The sequence below is a fragment of the Cuculus canorus genome, chromosome 8 (genome assembly GCF_017976375.1).
Source record: "Cuculus canorus isolate bCucCan1 chromosome 8, bCucCan1.pri, whole genome shotgun sequence".
Classification (NCBI taxonomy): Eukaryota; Metazoa; Chordata; class Aves; order Cuculiformes; family Cuculidae; genus Cuculus; species Cuculus canorus.
In genome coordinates, this window is record NC_071408.1 from 10290433 (window position 1) to 10313659 (window position 23227).

The 23227-nt window shown below is 35.9% G+C and overlaps 1 long non-coding RNA gene across 2 annotated transcripts in view; it reads left to right on the forward strand.

Moving 5' to 3' along the window:
• LOC128852855 (uncharacterized) overlaps positions 1 to 23227 on the forward strand; it is a 65124-nt gene that overhangs the window by 23956 nt on the left and 17941 nt on the right. Inside the window, exons 2-3 of one of the 2 annotated variants that reach the window (XR_008450945.1) lie at positions 7890 to 8260; positions 15780 to 15873. This is a non-coding gene — a long non-coding RNA (uncharacterized LOC128852855). The remainder of the gene's footprint in view (positions 1 to 7889; positions 8261 to 15779; positions 15874 to 23227) is intronic. The other variant, XR_008450944.1, reaches the window with a different exon arrangement.

Here is a 23227-nt window from a genome sequence, read left to right on the forward strand (position 1 = left end):
ATTGCTTAAAATAAATAAGAAGAGCTTCCCAAGTTCTGTGAATTAGGATTTGCAAAATATGTCTTACCATAATGTGTATCAAAATAAACACCTAGTATACTTAAATAATAATCTATGATTAGAAACATTAATATTTGAACCAAAATGCAAATGTATTGTTCTTTACTTTTCTTCTAGTTAGGTTTCTTAAGAGGACCCTATCGTTGAATCAAAACTAAACTTCTCTTTATCCTTGAGTAGATTAGACAATCCAAGATATTTAAAAATCCTGAAGAAGAAATGCATTTAGGTCTGATCACAAGCAGACACAAAGGAAAATATTCTCAAAGTAACTAAAAATACAAGAGGACTAAAAGAAATATTGTGTTAGAGGTGTGGCATAGTCAGGCTACCAACAGTTACTCTGTAACTGTTGCTTTAACAGAGTGGTCTCTGGGTAATATCCTACAAAAATCAGACTTCATCCTTTTGGCAAAAAAGCATAAGATGGTACTTCCAATACCTCATAAACTAAGGAAATCTAGATAATGTTCTGGAAACTGCTAGTTATTAAGAGACTTTCACTTGGAAACAACGTACTTCCAAGCTTTATGATAAAAAAAAATCTGCTACTAATACCCAGTCCTTTGAGTACCATAGTTTTTCATATTGGCATCTTTTAGATTAAACTGGGTCTGTATCCTGGGTCCATATCAGTAACCTTATTTTATGCTATTCTACTATCTACTATACTTGTTAGTCTCTCTGAATTATGTATTTAATCAATCTATGTGTACTGGTGCACACAACACCAATAATGTATAATTTGATAATTCAAAGAATTCAAACAGTCCACTGATGAATCATCTTTCGTTCTAAAAGAAGGACCCTAAACATGAAAATCTCCTTCTTTGCTTTGCACAGAGTATATCAAAAGCTGAACACTAATATATGAAGGCTTGATATGAAAATTTTCTCTAGGATGTGCAATTCAAGGTACTCAATTTGTTTATTAAAAGGGTTTGTACATTACTTTCCTTTTAATTAATTTCTAACCCTAGATCTATTATGTGCAGCATATAAACACCTGATTTTCAAAGGTTCTAAATAAATGAAAAATTCACACCATTTTCTTCAAATCTTTACTGTGTATTGTAACATTTTTTGTGGTAAAGACAATTCACCTTGTCCAGAATAAACTTCCTTCAGTAATTGACTACTTAATACAGTTCTGAGCTAAGGAAAAACCTTGACATAATACCTTGCAGTTAACCCTGAAAGAGCACTTTCAGCAGTTGCCTTTTTGACTTTTCCTATTACCGTAGTCATTTGAAGTGACATCTAAGAGACTTATGTGCAGCAAGAACCCAAGCACTTATGTGAAGTAACAAAGTATTCCATAAGTTGTCTCATTTAAAATCTGTAAGTCTAGTTGGATACTGGTGTGTATGATTCAATGTGACAGAACTCAGTACTTAATAGAGGAGGGAAATGCATTCAGAAAATAACAGAAATCCACTTATAAACTATGGAAGTAATAATGGAAATAATCAAAAAATCCTATGCTTGAAGTTAGGCACCTGTGCTCAAATTTCTCACCTAATCAGTGAACAATAAAATAGTATCTACCAGTAAACATTTTAACCTGACAAGGTACTGTAAATATTGTGTCTTCTCTTTGGATATGGTGTGTTTCTTTCATAGTATTAGCTGCAGCTAATGGATAAAACAAAGTTATGGGATACAGTGTTGGGATACTTTCTTTGAATTTACTGAATTCCTTCCAAAATGCCTTATGGACAGGCTATTTAGTATTCATCACCATGCTCCTGTACAGTAACGGCTGTTAATCTTCTAAAACATACAGAAAAGGGAAAACATTAGCCCTACAAATAGGCTTATTTTGGCCTATCTTGTTATTTTTAGTAGATGAGCTGTTGGGTTTTCTACAGTAAAAAAAAATCTAGTAGTTAACTGTAAATTAGCTAAAGTAGGAATTTACTGCCTAGTATACCTAGGAATCAGTGAAATTCACTTTTCATCTCTTTTCATGGTCAGCATTAAGATGACATGCAGTCTGTATTACACAGCTGTATCATATACTCGACATGCGAGACCATGAACCCATAATTCAGCAAGCTCAGACTTAAAGACCAGCACAAACACAGAGTTAAATATACTTTCCAGTGCTTCTGAATATTGCATTCAGCCGTTGCTGCTCACTAGGAAAACAGCTTCCCCCCAACCACACACAGAGAAACCTCCTCCTTTTCCTCCCTGTCAGCCTCCCCCTGCCAATGTAACCCCAAACCCAAAGCAAGCCGTAAGGATGGCAGGCAAGGACAAGGATGAATTTTTGTGGCTGCCATGTGAAGTTACTGAAGTGACCTTAACAGCTCAGTAAGACAAATGGCACTGCTCTAATTTTACACTGGTACAGAAGAGATGAAGATCTAACTCCCCTCTTGTTGCTTAACTAATTTTAACCAGAGGAACTGAGGAGGGGGAGGGAAGGGTTTCCAACTACTTTCTGAAGAGGTATCTTTGAAGGGAAAATACAGTCTTCCAAAAGGAAGAAAATTAAAAGCTTTTCCTCAAGTTTCCTTTCATTTCTTATCTTCCTAAAATAGATATATACAGTTTGTTCCAGGAAATGTCTGAAATGCCTTCTGGCAACTTTTAAATAAACATGATAATCTCCTTTTGAGTTCAAAGAGTTTCAAATAATGACAGGGGAAGAGTTCTTGGACTATAGCATATATGTAAACAAGGGTCAGGAATCACACTCAGTAATTAAAATGCATTATCGTTACTTTTGGATTTTTAGTCTGCTATCACATAACTGAATTCACTTAAGCAAAGCTATAATGTGCTTCCACCGCAGTCTTTTCCTGTACCCTAAAACCAACTAACCTCAGCTACACTGCTCAGCTAGGAGTTAATGTTTCTGGGTACATGCTACTCTTGCAGTTTCATTTGTCAGCAAAGCCTTATTTACTTGCTTCCTGTTATTAATTATGGGAAACAGGATCTCTTCAAACTGTAGAGAGGCTCTTTTAACTCCTGTCTAGACTTTTCAAGACAAAACATTGATGAGCCCTTTAATGTTTGTGCAGAAACATAAACTGAGTGAAAACAACATCGTTACTTAACTTAAGACTCCTTATCACACATCCAAGAAAAAAAAGTAAAAATCCTTTAAATCACTCAGGCTCACATCCTTATTGTTAGTCACTGAAGTAAGGTTTTCTTTCATAGTTGGATACTTTCTTCATCTGTCACACTGATTAATTAACAGCTCACAGTATGAGCCCTGAGCTTAAATAGCCTACTGAAACCGTGAGGAGAGATCAACATTAATATTCCATAAAAAGCTGAAGAGGAAAAATGCTTTCTTTAGTAAGAAGGGATCTGTCTTCTAATAAAAAAAAATTAACTGATTTCTGTTTGGTTACTTTACACGAGGAGATGAAAATGCACAGTTTGTGAAGGAATTGCTGTAGAGGATTAGGGCAAAAGTTAAAGACTTTAAATTTTAAATTAAGCTTTTGGTTGGAAATAAGCAGGTCTTCAACACCAGACAGATATTTTTCATCACTGTTAAAAAAAAGCCAGTTTATCAACACACAAAAAGCAAGTCAATAAACACAGTACCATTGCCTGTACACTTATACAGGGAAAAGGTGTGCAATTACATGAAATGGAGAGTTGCTAAAACCTTAAACGTAAAGCTGTTTCTAGCCAAAACATTTGTAGTTTCTCCTAACACACACACATTTCCCAAACTGTTACAGTCCAGCAATTTTTTCAAGAGTTTGACTTCCAACAGCTACAAGCTCTCCCCCCTTTTCTAAGCCCCTCCAGTACTGCTGAGTGGACAAAAATTACAGATGCAAGAAAAGCTGACAAATGAGCGCAAGGCCCCTCCTCTCCAGTGCCTCGACAGTCAGAGCTCCTGCCAAAACATGCCTGAAAGCTAGTGAGTAGACAAAGACACAAAGATTCCATTTTCTCAGGGGAAAATAAATTTCATGTAGAAACTACCGTAGAGAAGAATAGCACACTGGCACGTGTGTCATTTCAAAAGCAGAGCAGGAATTAATGTTTCAAGAAAAAATGAAATCATATTTCTGATTATTCAGTAGGCTCAATAAATGCTGTTTAACACATGACACTTTTTAAACTGCAAAGTGTTCTGAGGGGTAGGAGCAGGGGAAGCCTATAAAGCTGGAAAAACATTTCCAGTCACGGAGAACCTTCAATTCAATACAGTCCAAGCTAAGAGTTCACCACTGTTGCTTTAAATCATCATCTGATAATGCTGTAGTACACACGAATCAAAACAAAGTAAATCCAGCTTTTTTAGCTCAAGTCTGTTTGAATGTGTTTACTATTAAAAGATTCTTCCCCCAGGATGTTATTAATAAAGTTGTGATGAGTTTTAAACCCTAGCACCTAAGTATTTCCAAGTTTGCAAGCTTTTCATAGTGAGTTTACTACCTTTGGCTTGTTACGCTGCTGCAACTGGCACTCACCACTGGGCTGGAACAGGTCTGCCTGGGAGCAGGGAGATCAGCAGTGAGGTGAATGCAGGCAAGCAAAGCAGAAGAAAAAAACAAGAATATGATTTCTCTTTGAAACTAATCAGAAAGTTGGGAAAAAATGCAACTGATGGTGGGAAGATTTGGGACAATTCAAGTCTCTCAATAATTTAGAAATAAAAAGGATATTTACAACAACAGGATATAACTTCAAAATTATTAATTACTTAAAGTGTAGTTCCACTCCATTAAGACTCTGGCAAAATTAGCTGGTGTTAAAAATAGCATGAGCTCCCACTGGACCGTGGATTTGGGAAGCAGAGGTGTAAAATGGAGGCTTAGTCATCAATAAGGTTTTCAAAATGCTCCTGGCTCTGATAACTACTGCTCACCAACACTTAGCATTCTTACAAACTCTCTGCTTATAATAGTCCTTTCTTCTTTTATGTGAGGCTGTTTCTACACATCTGCTGGCAAAGCCACCCATATTCAGCCTAAGTTTTCCAATCTTTCAGCAGAAATAGCAATACAATACAAACAGATCATAGAAAACGTCGTGTAATTAAACTACTAAAAACATGATTAATGCCTTCAATGTACAGGTTTGCAATTGAGTATAAAATACAACTGCTGAGAGCGCTTTAAAAGAGAGCATCGCAGGCAGCAAGTCCAGCTCTCTACCCTCTTCTCACCCCGCTGTTACCCCCGCCTGCAGCCCAGCCACGCAGCATCGTGTCTCCCCTGCCCACCGACGTCCAGGCCAGGAGGATGGGGCACAGTTCCCACTCTGAAACCAAACGCTGCCTCGCAGCCCTTGCTCTTCCCTTCTGTCTGCTCCTGAAGACTGCCCTGATGATACGCTTAAAAAAGAAAGGGCTGGTAATCTTTTGACCAGCTAGTAAAACCACTTCAGGAGATCGACACTAATCATTACACAGGGACTGGGACAGTCAAGAGCAATATATGAAAGAAACAAAGATTGTGCTGAGAAACAACCCTATCCTTCTTATTACATCCAAGGTGAAGGACAGGGAATACAAGAACAAACCTTAAATATTGTACTTTTAGTTACAAGTTTACATTTATTTTTAATTAAATTTATTTTTAATTACATTTCTTCACAGCCATTTAGAGGATACCACTATCCCTCGACTTGTGAAGTCCAGGCGTTTTTAAGTCTTCATAACCAGATAGTACCTAAAGACTTTTTGTTCTTTTTATGCATTTTACGATCCAGCCATCACTCAGCCCCTCCTGATCTCATGTTCCTGCCGCCACAAAATCTTCTCATCTGCTCTGAAAAAAACGCCATGTTCCTCATGCACAGCTATTCCCATTTGGTTCCCATTCTCAACCAGACCAAACCACACCACTATCACATTTTTGTTTCATTAGCACAAAGGGATACCAAATGTCAGCTCACTGCAGAGATATGCAAAAAGGTCTGTACCCTACCAATCTGATCCCCTCACTGATACTTTTTTTTTCCTTCAAATTCTCATAAAGTGGATAACAACCTCCTCCTCTGCTCCACCCATAGAAAGTGCACTGCACTTTAACACATAGATGAAGAGTGATTTGATTGCCTGATTTCCAGAAATACTGCAAGAGGAGGAGACAGTTCTTGGGTCAAACTCTGTAAAGAATTCTGGAAGGACTGGTAAAAAAAAAAAAGGTGCTGCAGCTATTGACTCAGTGAGAGGTACAGTGAAGAGAAGGAAAAAAAACCCCAAGATATACCAATAAAGAGCTCCAAACATGTTTTCCCTTGTACAGCTGGTAAACTCATTCTTCAGACAAACATTACAAAGGAATCTTTTGAGAGAAAACTCAAGTCATACCAGGTTATAGAAACACTGCAGCAGTTGAAAAATATTATCACTTGATTTCACATACATAGTGGCCTCTTTCCTCACTCATTTAGCACTATTTGTATTTGAATGCTTTTAAAGATTACTTGAAGATCAAAACCTAGAATTATTTCAACCTATAAAAGCTGTTGAAAGTCAAAATGAAATCTTCTATCTTTTTCCAATGCCTGTCACTGCAACTGAGTTCATCGTCATGACCGCATGTCCAGGCTGGACGTGGCACGGGGCTTGAAAAGGAAGGAGACTTATGTTTTAGTTGGCACAGGTACAGCATGGGTCTTTAGCATAAAATTTATTAGCATTAATGGGCATTATGTAATTAAAGCTCAGTGCTTCAATTCCCAGAGGAGCAGCAGCAGTTTTTTTCATGTCCTATAAAATAGACAACTAACAAATGCGAGACTTTTCAAATCTATTCAAAGAATTCAAACTTGCATGTTTCTCCATTAAGCATCATGGAGAAGGTGTAGCTGAACAAGATGGATCCGAAATCCTTGAAACGTCTTCAGTAAAACTGCAAGCTGGTTAACCCTACAGACTAATCTTTTTAATTATATGCTGTATAAATTCCAGTATTTTGCAGATTGTGAGGTCTTCAAAAATCAATCATCAGACTGTTGAAAAGTGTGCATTTGGAAATATATATTTTTTTTTCAGATTTAATGTACCGTACTTTCTTGATACCAGACTTATTCAGACTAGTCCCGTTTAATAAAGTGGCTTTAAAAAAAACTCAAATATTTGTTACTTGAGCCCTGGCATTTTCAATCCTGTTGCTAACCATTTATAATGCTCTGGAAGCCCCATCACCTAACCCACTGCACTTCAGGGACAGAGGATAGTCGTGTACGTAGTTCCTCAGCTGTCTTTGAACATTGCAGGCTAAGGTTGCAACAATTTTCAGGGCTATCGAAAAACTGGAATATTTTCATATTTCATCAGGATAGGTGTACCAATAAAGATCAAACTATTACCTAGACCTGTGTTTGATTGTCTAAGTGGGTTTATTTTTCTTTAAGACAGAAAATTAATTCATATCTAAGCTATGCAGAAAGATCAGTGCACACAGTTTTTATATATGAATTTTCAGAGAAGGATCTTACCAGCACTTATCTGCAACACTGAAAAAATATGCCTAGAGTTCATTTTCAGGCAAATTTTTATTGTTTTATATGTCTGAAAAATCTCACAAGAACAGCAAACTGACAGCATGAAAGAAAATACCTATGTATTTATGATGTTTAAATTATTGAAAATATAAGTCTTATTCACAGTATTATGTCTCAGTTTTATATACTGAGTAATCTAATTTCACTCAGAGCTAAGTTGAAGCGTAACATATTTTACCTGAAAATCCAAAGAATGAGTAAAAAACCACTCAGACCTCTATAGCAATACTAATGATTTTTCCTTGTGTAATGTCAAGACCAGTTATTGGCTGATCTATTGACTGTATCCTAAGCTATCACACAAAATCTTTTATTTCTTTGTCTTCTAGACAAATCAACACACATGTGGAGACCAGCAAATGGAGTGAACTGAGAGCAATTGACCATTGTCATCTGTGTTGGTTCCCCAGAAGTCGATGAAAAATGTTATCGGGCCTCCAAGGTACAACCCAGAGATCAGTCGGTTGTGCTATACAATTAGCAAATGATTAAACCAAGCTGTTTTCATTGATTACATTAAGATCCTTGCAGCAGTGAGAGCTATTATCTTGTGTAGAAGACTGTACCTTCACAGATTTTGTTGTTTCTTAGAACTTTATTAACAATGTGCCACACCAGCCAAATGATCAGGCAGCAGTGCCATCTCAGATACAAGGAAAAGATCATTATGAAACTCCACCTACCTCATCTGGGCAAATAAGTAAGTACATCTGAACCCGCAGATTGGACAGAAATGTTTGAATGATAGTTTTCATCTCAAGCTTTTTTGTGTATTTTGTGCCAAAGCCATAAGCTTTCTTCAGAGGAAGCAACAAAACAGTGAAGAGACTGAATTAAAGAGACAAGTTTTTAAATGGCTAAACAGTCTCTTCTTTTCATTTCATAAGACAAGGATTCCAGGTAAATTGTGCCTTCTAATGCAGCACATGAAAATTGTGGAAATCAGTATTCTAGGCACTGTGTTCCTTGTTATATTCCCAGCAGGATGTTTTTCATCTCATCAAGAGTTTCCAAGGCTGTTTAGTGTTTCTGTATATGCAAAACATATTTAAGGGCTCCCAAAAATATCTGCTAATTAAAAAAGCCTTGTCAAGTGGTCAGACAGACTGGAACTTGAGGATTATAGGTAAGAGGCATGAAATGAAGGCTTGGAATCTGTAATTTCTCTTTCTGTGGTAGCAGCAAAAACAGCTGTTATAGACCAGGCAAATTAAAGATGTGACTGACAAAGACAGCAGTCTGGAAAAAAGGCATTGCAAAAACATAACAGCCAGTCATCTGCACCTCACTTTCAAAAAGCCAAAAGTGCTGACCATTTCTTTTTTCCTTTCTCTCTTCCTGTTATTCTTATCTGTCACAAATATCCTCCAGCTGGTACCCTTCCAGGCCTTGCTCACCAATTCTAATTTTCCCACTCCCGTCTTGGGGAGTTAATAGTAATTCCTGGGACTGTGGACAAGTGCTCCATTGTGGGAGTTGTCAGCAAACAAGAAAGTACATCTCTAAAGGAACTGCAGGTGAAATAACAGAGTTGCAGTTCTGCTAATTTTTTTGCATATGAGAGTTGTTCATCAAACATGTAAAAACAATCTTCCCATACTGAACAATATTTATCATTCTTTGAGAGCAGTATTATCTGCCCAGTAAAATCAGCATCCAAATATAGAAAGTTCTCCAATTAAAAACCAGACAGATTGTCACTACATTTTTCAGATACATTGGCTAAGTGACTTGTAATTGATTATTTTAAAACAAAACTTCTCTTTCTTCAGTTTCTAGGTTGTTTACCTTGAATCTTTTTAAAATAAGTTAAAAATCATTGGGACATACTAATGAGGCTATATATTGTTTTCCATGTCAGAAATCAATGAGGCATCTACAAAATATTGCAAAAATAAGTTACTTAAGCAACAAAACCACTCCCAAACAATCCTTTATCTTTCCTCAAGAACAGGTATGGACTTCCTATTCCAAGTGGAAGAAACATTAGTTGCCTTTTGTAGACAACTTTTAGGTCAAACAGTGTTGCTGAACTAGAATTTGTCTCAATTTGTAGTAGCATAAAACTGCGGACTATTTTTTTATCTCAGTTTATCAGTATATACCTCATGAATGGCTAGCACCTGATCTATTTCCTCTATGTTTATTTGTACTCAAAAAACCCCTCATCATTCCAGATTTATGGTAGATGCATTTTTTAAGTGCTACTATAATGCAGATAATAGCATTGCTGGATTGAAACATTGCATCTTATTTAAGGCACACTCAATCTCTCTGCAAACAATTATTAATTAAATACATTCTGAAGATGTTTGAGATTCATATCATAAATCTTTAACAGACATAAAATTGATACAGGCAAATTAAGAGCCCCATTTCTTATCAGAAATTAACTTCAGGTGGCATAAAGCCTTTGTCTGGTTCCTTTACCTGGAATACATCAATTGCCATTTTGCATTTTCATATAAGTCTAATATGAAAATACATCAAAAGAATTCTAAAGGTTAAAAACCATATTCAGTACAGTCCCCCCCCATTAGAGTGGGTATTTGAGGATGTTCTTTACATCTCCTCCCACACAGTTTCTCTGCTTCATAGGCAGGAGACAGCTGCTGGTTCTTTCAAGTCTAGCAGTTAGTTGACATTTACCATTAGTTTATGGTTTCCATTCTATCTTGGCAAGGAAAAGATCTAGAAAATTAAATCTTTATATTTCTACTGCCCTCAAAACTGGAGGAGCCTGCAGACAAGGTTTTTTGGTCCAGCTTAAGGAAGGGCCAAAAAGTCAATGCAGTGCACCAGCACATAGAACAAGACCAACAAGTCCTGGCTTTACTGTTACTATTCTTTCCCTTGGCAAACACTTCATTGCAACTCTTGACTAGCACTGATGATTTTGTTATTTATTTCCTTTTCATTCTCAGTCTCTGAAAGTGCCGTGTAGAGCATTGATTACGTTTCTATAACTTGGTAGCATTATTTAGAAACTGCCGTAAAAAGAAGGAAAAAAAAGAGTCCTGCCTCTCTGTATCACCTGTGACAAAATGATGTGATGGTAGAGGGAGGAGAAATGAGAAAGAGGTTTAGGGCACAGCAAACAAACCACTTTACTTTTGCAGAGCAAGGAGAACATCAAGCCCACCTGAAATCTATGCAAAGTAAGGTATCAAGTCCTCCCACATGAAAGATGGCCACTACAGTTTAAGTGCCCCCTCTAGACAGACATGTACACACATACACTGTGACACAACCTTAACTTAGTTTTCCCAGATAAGCACACTGGTACAGGTCTGTTTAAGGTTTGACTTTCTGAAATTTGTCTTAAAAAGAAACTTGATCATGAATTTTAGTTATATTAAATTCTTATACCAAAGTACAGATACAAAATAGTAGTGTCATGGCCACTATTTCAACAACGAAATACACTTTCTGAAATTATTATCAGATTAATAGATATTTTGAACTCATAATAAAAAATTATATAGTTAGAGATAGCGCTCCTTCAGGGCAAGTTCATACATGAAAGAGTCACAGAAAGAGGTGATCTGGTAAGCAAAACTGTCCCTCAAATCAGGAAGTAAAAAAAGCCGTAGCTGTAATTGTTAACAACACACTAAAACACTCCATAAAACTAAGCTCAGAAGTCAGTTAGCTGGTAATAATGTGTTTATTTAATGGACTTTTACAGAGCACAAATCAAGGATAAATATCCTTTTATCTGATGATATTTACTAACAAAGAGGTAACGTTAGCAAGATTGCTGTAGATATGACAAGTAACCAGGAACACGTAATTACTGAATGACTCCAAACTTTATCTGATGTGTTTAGGAGTCACAGAAGTAAAAACTGTCTCAGAGATCTCAGTACAGAGTGCCAGAAAACACTATACCTTTTTTTTTTTTTCCTAGCTCTAGGTCAGGACCTTTGAAGACATCTATGATTGAATATCTATTCTTTTCCTAAATCAAGACTTCCACGACTGAGCATCAGAGACACAGTTATAAAAATCATATTAGCTCACAACTCAGTAGTGCAGCTGTTCACTGCACAAGTGTTAAACAGCACTAAAACCTGCAAAACCAGGTCAAAGCAAAACCAAAAGGGACCTGAAATAAAGAATTTCATATCGATAACTAGAATAAAATGTAGAAACAACCTTTTCTCCAGGTCAGCAAGCTGAAAGCATTAAGAGAAAAGCAGTCCACACACAATAGGTATTAAGCGTTATTTCCTTTTACTGTATATTGCACTTATGGGACTCTAGATTTTTCTAAACAGTATCCAAAGCATACTTTCAAGTCCAGCCAACAAACATCTGAGTGTCACAGCAGCCTTTCAAGAGTAAGTTACAGTGCTGTGAGAGTCTAAAGAAAGCTGAAAAATTTCAGAGAGATTAAATTTCAGAGAGATACCCTAATGCTACCACCTCTTGTTCCCTTGAATTAAAAATGAAGAGCGGCTTATCTGGAAAGCAGAATCTAATTAAAAACTGTCTTTTCTAAAGAATAAAGGAGAAAAGTATTGATCTTTAAACAAAGTGGAAACCTGTCTGAAGATGGACAATGATGTCTGTTTCTTTTTGCAAAGTAATGACTCAGAAGCACCCCCCAAAACACATTAAAGTGATGAATATTAACACATTGACTACTAAAAATGAGGTGCATCCTATGGTGGTGTGATCCAACCATTACCTTTCTTTCCCTGATGACAGAACTTTTAGAAAAAATCAGACACAGTTGTGTTCAAGTAAATTTAAAAGAATCTCTACTACCTTAGCACACACACTGAATTTTTTGAAGGTTTTGCACGTATTTGGATGAATGGAAGAGAGGGATTCAGATATATGCAATTTTTTATTCTTCCATAAAGAGTCACTTTGGTTTTATGAACAGGATGTGTTCTTCACACTTGTTTTTTTCAGTTTAGTTTTGTATTTTTTAAAGCATTGTCACATGAGTTCTAGTTTTCACTATGCATAAATAAAGCAAAATATAAAGTACATATACAAGTGAGCAGATGGCAAGGTACTTCTTTGCAAGGCTCAGTGGAATAAGTGCAAGAATTTTCCATTGCTCCAAAAAGAACTCTTCAGCTACAGCTGCAGCACCTTTCTTACCATACATGTACAGCTGTTTTACTTCATTGCTCAGCACAAACTCTAGACGTTGTTATAGTTTCTTCCTTACTAGACAAGAAAGAATGGATCTATGGATTACTGTTAAGAATGATTAGAAAAAATCTCTCTTTCTCAGATAAAAATAGGTTTTGAAATTTCTTCCTAATCTAATTGTATATTAGATGAAAGAGAGGTAGGTCTAAACTATTCTAATTTTCTTTTGAGAAAAAGAGGTCATAGCAAAAGAAGGAGGAGAAGAAAATCTAGGTAGCATGATTTCTTTCTAGACAGATAGCAGTCTGATCATTAAGACTTCCACACATGGCATAGGAAACCCAGGCTTCCAGGACCTTCTCCAAAAACAATAGAGCCATGACATTCCTAAGGCACACTAAAACCATCAGGCTATCAACCATTCTGAGGCAGCAAGGGATCTTTTTTTCTTCTCCTCACACTAAAGACTTTCCCAGAAAATTGTCCATTGAAAAATATATTTTTTCAAAACATCTTGTGTTTTCCCCACAGGGGAAAAAATAGTTTAAATTTTTAACCAGATGTGGTTACATTTTTGTATACATCTGCAAATGCGGGGAAAAACTCCTAACAGAATGAGAAAAAAAACATTCTTTATATAAAGCTCTAGTAATACCTTTAATCACATTACAAGATTGATGCCTTACATTAATTTGTTAAATTAACACAGTTGGACTTCTAGATCAAAAAGTGAAGAAAGATTGTGATCCAGCAAAAACATGTTATTAAAACATTGCTGTTCAAAATAGGCCAAGTATTTTCTTGTTCTTGAACCCTAACAAAGGGGGGTTTCCTCAAGGCAGTTATTAGCTGCTTTGTCTTCATTTTGCTGCTTTTTTCAGTAGGAACAGACTAGTTCTATTGCTCTGTTAAACACATTCTAATCAGTTCTTATTCCTATGAATATCAATTGTCTTAGGACACTTTTTTGGCTTGTTTTAGTAAAAGTTTTGATAGGATTACTTTCAGGTTTGCATTTTGGAGACAACCACAGGCCTCAGAACATTGCTGTGTGGGAAAAAACAGACTGGGCCAAACTCTCTTGTCAATATTACACAAAGCACAGCCCAGTGCAGTATTCCTTCTACTTTGAAAGAATATCACATCAGATAGTGGAATATAACTCACTCATTTCTTTGCTGCTGAATGATTTTTTTTTTCTAGCATCCCCTCTCCTTTTAAGCCCAAGTTACATTTTATGATTCCAGAGAGACTGCTACTGCAAAAGGGCCATACGTGATATGGCAATTCCACTGCACTGTGTGCAAAGGGGGCTGATTATGGAGACTCCCACACCTTCCCTTCTCACATAGTGAAGTAAACTCCATTAAAATTGATGCAGTATGGAGAAAACACTAGAGAGAGAGATAATTGAGTTTAAAAGCTATACAGTTGCAACCTAATTCAGGAAATGCCTGCAGGCTTGCTTGTGCATTTAGTAATAAACCTAGACCACAAACTAAAGCAAATGTCCTACTCTATATAATCAGAAGGAAAGAGCGTCCTTTTCTCCATACTCCTAAGCCCCTGTTAGCCTCTCCAGTCTTTCTCCAACAAAGCAGGATTCTAGGAATCTGGGAATCTTCATCCCCATTTTTCTTATCCTGAAGGTGGAGCTATATACTCTTGACAGTTATATTCTTAATTAGAATTTTCTATTACAGTAGTACATCAGCAGCATTACCTGCAGATCCTATGTTGCCACATCTTGAAATAAATAAATAAATAGAAGAAGCCATTTTCAGACTAAGCAGATGAGGAAAATAGAAATGGCCACGCAGAGTTTAGGAATAGAAAAGAAATAAATGTTTGATATTCCTCTTCTGGCATGAGTGGCAGTTTTAGCTAGTATCTGAGAAGATTCCTGCCCCTGATCAAAGGTTTACTTGGACATTTAAAAATCATTTAAATGATCTGTAGCGATTATTTAAAACAAGATAATCCACGAACAGAATAGTCACAGCATTTAATGGAACAATTGAGTGTGGAAAGAATCCAGGATCAGCCCCCAAACCAGTCATGAACATATTCATGAAATTTGAACACATGCACGTTCAAGAATGGTAGAACAGATTCTGAAATAAAACCAAAAATACAGGAACAACCACAACAAAAGTTGTTTTCACAGTTTGTGTAGTCTACAGAAAAGAAGGCTGAGGGGAGACCTTATTGCTCATTACAATCACCTGAAAGGAGGTTGTAGCAAGGTTGGTGTGGGTCTCTTCCCCTCGCAGCAACCAATAGGCTGAGAGGAAAAAGCCTCAAGTTGCACCCAGGGAAATTTAAATTGGATATTATGAACAAAATCTTCACCAAAAGTGTTGTCAAGTATCGGAACAGGCTGCTCAGGAAGTGGTTGAGTCACTATCCCTAGAGGTATTTAAAAGGTGTGTAGATGTGGCATCTAGGGGCGAGGTTTAGCAGTGGAGTTGGTAGTGCTGGGTTAAGGGTTGGACTCAAATATATTTAAGTCTTTTTGCAACCTAAACAAACCTATGATTCTATGAACAGCATATCATTGGCTATGTTAACTTATACGCTGCTTTATACACTAGCTAATTCCTTCCTTACATAGGATTCAAGATGCCATTATTATATCCCAAAATCTAAGCACTTCTTGCACTCACTTGAGCAATGAATGTATTTAAAGACTGCAATCCATAAAAGTTTCTTTCATACTGTATATACACATCACTACAGTTACAGCAAAAGTATTTCAACAGATACATTATTATCAGGTAGCCAAATCATATCCTTTCTGTCCAACAGCACCACTCCACACAGCAAAACAGGAACATCTGGAATTCTGCTCTCAAGGGCAGCTGGGACTGCACCACTACAGCAGGAAGTGAACTGTGTTCTCCTCAGGGTTTTAGTTGTTACGGCATATACTCAGGGTTTTTAGGAGAAAAGTAACAACCATTTTGGTTATACTGATTTTAACAAACCTGCCACTAAAGATTTTTTTCACTAACTCTATGTTCTGACCTTATTTGAAAAACAGGTTGAGAAAATGCTAGATATTGCTTCTCTCAATATGTGCTTTGGTTTTGTTTTACTCCTCACAGAGGCTTTGTGGCAAACAAATGCAAGAAAAATTACTCATTTCTCTTCAGACACACTCTGAGGGAAGCAATCACTCTCCACCTTGGTCCCTATCAGGTAAAAGAAGCCGGGTGAGAATAACTTCTTACCAAAACAGCTGTCACGTCTTCTCTAACTTTGTCCAACACCTATGCATATGCACACCTTTACATGTTTTTCTCTTCCGTGCACCTATCTCAGGGCTATGGCTCACTAAATATTGCTTTATTGCTCATTTGGCTTCACAGATTCCCACATATCTGTAGGCATTAGATACTATGCATATAATATGTCTGTATTCTGTGTGAGGTACATGCACGCCACCGTCGCATCTCCAAATACTCTTAACTAAATTGTTAGCTAATCCTTGAGCTTTTTGGTTTATTCGTATTTTTCTACTTTCAGCAACTGATTCATTTTTCTGCTGATTATGCTGTTATAATAGTTTTCAGAGTACAGAAAAGGAGGAAATGCAACACTGCTTTAAAGACTATAAATCCTTCTTCCATTCAGAGTCTGAAACAGCATCAGTAATAATACTACAGATAAGAAATCAGTACCAGTTTATCTCCATGAAGTACATGTATTTTCTGATCTTGAGGCCCAAGTTATGCTGACAGAGAAATCAGGATACTGCTTCTGTGCTATTCAAGCTGAGAGCTTCAAATCTGTTGAAAACTTAATATGGGCAAGTACATGATAATTTCTGAAATATTCTATTCAATATTTTTCATTTCAAAGTTTCTTTTGCTCTTAAGAAATCACGCCCAATGCCTCTGAACAGCTCGAAGAAATTGAAGTGAAGTAAGTTGAGGAAGGTGATGCAAATACACTGCAATTTTTTCTAGCATTTCACCTAAATTTCCTATTAGAACCTCTTGCAACTTAAAGATCTGAAGGTTATGGCTATAATGTTAAAATATCGGGCTTTTCTTTCAAAGTCTGTGACTCCTCACAGGTATTAGCAATTTTGTTTGTGAGCAGCTGTTACTACACCCCTAGGCTCCTCCTGACTCTTACTATTCTTACAAACACTTTCACTAACTTGAAGGAAATTCAGGCACAGGCAATTAAACTCTAAGTAAATTGTAGTTTTCTGTGGGTTTGAGAAGAAGGGGAAAGAATTTCTAGCTTGCCAGGCCAAGCTTTTGTGACAAGGGTGTTAAGAAATCATTATTCTTCAAAATAATATTACAAGCAATACTGTAAGAATTTCAGAAGCAGACTCAACACTTCAATACTATTTTCAGGAATTTACATATGTAAATTCTACATTTACACAACATGCATGTCCTGTCATTTTTATCTTGTATGGAAGGACATCATAGAAATTAAAGAAGCAAAAGTTTAACTAAAATTCACACTTGTAGGTTGCACATCTGCGTAAATACTACGTGATCAAGCATAAGCTACATGCACAGAGACACACAAGTCTGTCTGCAAAACACTAAAATGAAAAGTGGAGCACATGAAGTCATAAGCCTCTAATTATTTGAACTACTTTTTTTTTCAATAATGAGTACACAATAGGTTGTTTTAGTCATTATGACTAGCCATCATGACTAAGGTGAAGAATTTTATAAATTATGATTCCTTTGAGATAGCAAGGAAAAAAATATATTATAGAGTAGGAGCTGAAAATACAAGAAATCTCATTTCTGTATATCATTTCCCTTGCACTACCAAGCAGAAATACAAACGATAACAGAAATGAAGTATTAGTATATTGGCAGAGAAGTGAAAGAAACTAGCAACAAATACAGGATAAGGAAATAAAAGAAAGCGAGGTTTTCTCAATACTTGTACCCCAAGACCCAGAATTTTAATTTTTTAATTTTTATTCATGACATTTCCAAATAATGATAAAAAAAGAAAAAAAATTATATTTACGGGAGAGAAGCTAGAAGTGGTGCTGTTCCCCAACAAAATCTAAGGCTATATCAATTGAATTTGCTGTTAGAAGTTGAGAAAACTTAACCTTCCAAAATTTATAACCTACAGGCATAAATTCTAGTTAAAATTCTTGGACTACCTGACAAAGAAAAACTTTAATTAGAGCTATTAAATATTTCTTTGAAGACTGGCAACTACACACTGCAAGAAAGAAAAATTCTTGGTTGTAGTAGCCATGTGTAGTTTAAGTGAAACTTTCTTACTAATATTCAGAAAGAAATAAATGCCGCCAATTCCTTTCACTAGGCCAATATACCTTTTTGCATTTTATTGATTGTTATGATCAAGATTCTTTCTAAACCCAAAGTATTTATAAGATTTCCTTTTGTACATTGTAGTAATAATTTTGGAAGAAGCAGAACTGTTTGTTGTAGGAGTACACAGGAACAGTTGAAAGCCATTTTGATGAGCTCGGATTTGAAGGATTGTGCTTCAAAGAGGTAGCTACAGTGTCAGATATGAGGTAAAGAGAATCCTCAATAAACAACCTCTGCTTGATCCAAAGTTTGTAAATCAATTCAGATTTATTTTTCTTCACTCTGCCCTCAGTATAAACTGGATCCATGTCATATATCTTTAGCAGAGATATATGCATTGAATTTTATGTAGGATTTGCTTTTAAGTGAGAAGAGAAAGGCATACCTACTTGCATGCGTTTAACACACTTAGAATATGAGGCCTGCATTGTAGAGACCTCTTCTGAACCCTCCTAACCATCCCTTTAGCAACAATGACTATTTAGTTCTGATTTACTCATAGAACAAAAGTTGGATTTAAACTTTGTTAGCACTGCATGAATATTTTAGAAAGAGTTGGTCTACTTAGCCAAAATTTGAAAAAGTTAGCATATACTTGGCATTGTACCAGACATATACAATAATCTGTTTAAAGAAAAAAAAACCCTAAATATAATTTACAAAGGCTTCATTCTTTTGTTTGCATTCTATTAGTGTAAAGAAATAATGCAACTATTACAACAGTCTCCCACTAGGAAAGGCAGAGAACTTTGAGCAAGTTTCACTTACACAGCATTTCTTCTCCTCATTTGAAATATGTGCTTAGGAAAAAAAAAAGCTTCACAATTAACATATTGTACACATTTTGCAAGGTTCTCAAAGATTGTGAACTGTTTCTGGAAAGAGTCACTCCAATTTTCCAAACAATTACTGCATACATTACACTAAGGTGCCTTAAATGTTTGGCTTCTGTGAGGGTACGGAAACATGTGCTCAGCCACATTAAGTTCAATAAGCAAAGCAAAGTCAGTTATAATTTAAAATGGTGGTTAAAAAAAAAAAAGAAAAAATAAAACAGAGAGCGAGAGAAAGGACAACAAGTCTAAAAGACACAGAACATTACAACAGTCAAGTGGAAACAAATGCGATATTATAACCGGGATGCAGTCACAGGACTATGTGTAACTCTGTTACAGCTAAACACCAATAGCTTCTGGTGAAATTAGTTCTATGCGCTACTTTAGGAAAAGTATAAAGAAGCATATTCAAATGCCAACAAACACAAAGAAAACATAGTCATGACTATTCACAATAGCTAATTCTGTATGGAATGTGTGACTGGGACAAGAGCTAGGCAAAATACAAGCAGCCTCCCTTTGCCTGGGATCTTAGTAGTGTCACAAGCCAAGCAATCTAAACAGAAAATGTCTGTCTGTGCTAGAAGGAAGGGAAGAAATAAAACCCCACAAAACCAAAAACTGCTTTCCTCATGGAAGAATGGTAATTTTGGAAAACATTTGGCACCACAAGTTCAAAGAGCTATTTTATCTGCATTGTAAGTACAGACCCAGAGGTTTTACAGTATTCCTGTCTCCATGCTATTGCTTTTTGTGCCATTAATGGCATTTAAATTATAGACCTGATGCAGCCATGTAGTCAAAACACCACATCACCCAATGAGACACTGTATTATAATGTCAGTGTGTCTGTGTTTTAACTGTTCTTTCATATGCTGTACTTCTCGTCAATCATCCTCTTTCTCTGCCAAAGAACAGCTACAAGAGACAAGTCTATCTTTAGACACCACTGAAATTTCTTACTCTGACAGCTGCAATACTTCATTCATCACATAGCCAAGAATCCTATTTACAACAACAAAATTGTTGGAGATTCAAATAGGAAAGAGCCAGATAAAAAAATGTGATATGGAATTTAAAATGAAATTAGAGGATATGGTTACAGAGTCAGATAGAAATAATGTTCTTTAAACAAGCTAAACTCTGAACTAGATTAAGTGGGATTTTTTTTCTTTTGTTTTAAAATATTAGGTATTTCTGTTCCCACTTTCACTAAAATATTCCAGTTGTATTGAAACACTGTTTTCAGCAATCCAAACACTCAGACCTTCAAGTTAGTGTTTCAAAGAATTCACATTAAGGAAAAAAAAAATCACATTATTAAACTACAGTCACCTGCTTTTATCCTGTATTGGCTTATTTCTTATTTCTAATGCCATATGCAAAGTAATGGTGATTTTTTCTTATCAAAGGCATAATCTCAACATAGAAATGTTAAATATCAGGAATTTCTGAAGTTTTTTCAGCATGTTCTAAACTTGCCAAGGTTATCTAGGGCAACAGAATATATTAACAGTTTCTCTGAACTTTTAATTTTGTTTCTGGAGGGAGTGGGCAGCTGGGGAAGAGTTAGCTTATATTTTTCTTTTGAAATGTGAAGTAATTTTACTTTTTTTCCCAAATAGAAAGATTATTTTATATTATTTGGATTGACTGAGCTTCTTTATTTCTTTTATTTTTCCACTCTGATGTCCTTTATTTCCCCCCAGCAGTCTATTTTAAACATATTCCAAGGGTACAGTTATTTGGCTTTGGATAGCAGAGTATGAAAGTAAAGTAAAACATCCTGCCCCCCCGGTTATTCACTCATCCCTTCTCACAGTGAAACAACTGTAATAGAAAACCAACCACACTTTAAGAACTGGAGGTAGTTATGCATGCATATGAAGCTCCCAAATGTACCTTTTTTCCTAAAGTGTTAATAGTCAAAAAGCTATACTTCTTATTCCTGATCTTTAGTACGGAAAGCTGAGAGTGTCCTTCACATATACAAGTTCTTCTCAACTAGCTGATAAAAACATGTAGAAATAGATCCACTTTAGTGTCTCGAGCTGCCTGAAATATTTTTGTCGATGGAAGTGCCTCTGAAGCAGTTCCATCAAGCCTCGTCAATATATACTCAGAATGACAGAAGTCAGGGAGACTTTTGAAATAATGATGTTGGAAGGATCCTGCATACCTCACCTATGCCAGTGTCCTGATCAAACCAGCGTAAAACCTAGCATTACTCTACAGCGGGTGCTTTGTCCAAACAATTTTTAAATATCACCAAGAATGGAGATACCAGCCTCTGCTGACATGTCAGTAATAATCTGAAACAAAACTTTAAACATTTATTTAATAACAGCTCTACACATAGGCTTATATCATCATCCAGTCACTACACTGGAAGATGATCTACATTTCAGCTATAACATTCAACTATTTTTCATAACTCATGGTCTCCTTTGTAAAAATAAATAGTTGTAGTATGTTAGATACTACCCCATGGTAGCTCTTGGTAAATGTTTTCAGTTTAGTCTAGACCACTATGAAATGGTGTATAAAATGGCTTAGTAGGCATCACTGAATCTAGCCATAGATGATACTTTGAAGACACTTTTAGTTTTTCCACCATTTTAATTCACCCACATCCATGGTCTTATTAATAGTTTCTTTTACATTAACATCATTCACTAGAACTGCCTCAAAGGCTCTTCATAAGTTTGTGCAGTCAGCCCAAACTGGATTCATTCCAAGTACTGATGGTTTGTTCTGACAATTAGATCTGAAAATCCTTGCACAGAAGTAATTGCTCTTTCCTAAGTTCAATTCTGAAAGTCAGCATAAAAATTCTCACCTAACTTCATTGAGAGCAGAGTAAAGTAACGTTAGGTCCTTCTGAAAACCTTCTCTGAAGACATATCATTTAGCCCAAAGCTACCCCTAGAACAATCCACTGTTTATAAGTAGGTATGACAACCTCTCCCGAAGTATCTATTAAAAGATAGTAAGTTTGATTACTTAAGGCACAGAGGTCTTCAGCCCAGAGTTTAGCTCCATTTGTTGGTTCAATAAAGATTGATAGCTGGGCTTTAAATATGGGTAAAAATACTAGGTATCCTCTCCAGATATCTGCTTGAAAAGATGTGGTATTTCATGACAAAGATTTAATTCATGCTTGACTGCTAGGTGGCTGTAATTTGTGTTTCAGGTATAAAATGAAAGAGTTTACTGGGGAAACACTGGAATATCTTACCTTCTATCTTCTCTCTGAACTGGGAGATCAGGTCCATTTTTAAGCATACTGATATGTTTGTTGACCTCATCAATAAGCATTCACTGATAATGATGACAGAACAGGGAGAGGGCTGCATTTAAATACAAACCAAAACTAAATGAGAATGACCTGTACAGTATGTATCCCTTCTTACAAATCACAAGTCTCAAGTTAGACAATAGATTTTCACGATAGTCAGGAATATTAATGATTCCCCTGTATACCTTGTTATATACTTATTTTCATATCTTCTTCCTTTATAATTCCAGGAAAAATACCGTTTATTATTAAATTTAGGATGTATCGAAACAGAATAGGTATACTACTTTTCTAATATACACATTCTTCAATACTTGTATAGAAAGGCACAAGATTAAATGCTTAAGTCAGTACATTTGCAAGCCAATATTATTTATGGAGTGCTGATATAAACAAGCCTTTACAAAAATAATGCAAAAATATTTTGATTTGTTTATCAGCTATATAGTTTTTGCTCTAGGAGGTCCAGCAAACAGACAAGTATATTTGATGCTGTAAAATCCTTTCTCACTCTTTACCATCAGAGAAGTCTATTATGTGTCCCCTTTTATTCAGACCTGCTTACATTTAGTCATGCTCACAGCAACGAAATTTTGAATTTCCTTACAAAATATCTGTGTTTATTTGTTTTAAGAATTTCAGACATATTTGCCTGTATTTTCTAAATAAATTCCTTGTCTTCTTTCATTCTTTAGCTTGCACGTAAGTGTAACACAACCATTTGCAATATGTAATTTCTATATTCAAAAATTCAGTCATGCATATTTAATAATTTTCTGGCATAGTCGAGAAGCAAGTACCATACTGAGAGCCATGTGATGGGACTGAAGGGGACAATATAGTAGAATTGTCTGTCCACTCTGGGCTTTCCACTGATTATCATCACTCAAATGCACAGGGCTGCAGTAAAACCTATAACACAACTACTGTACCTATGATTTTTAAATACTCTTGTAGATTCAATGATATGAAAATCAAACAAATTAGAATAAAATTTAAACTACTATAGCACAGAGAGCTTCCATACCAGTTTAATAATTACTTTTATAAGCAGACAGTTTGGCATATTCTCTTGTGTGAACATGAAT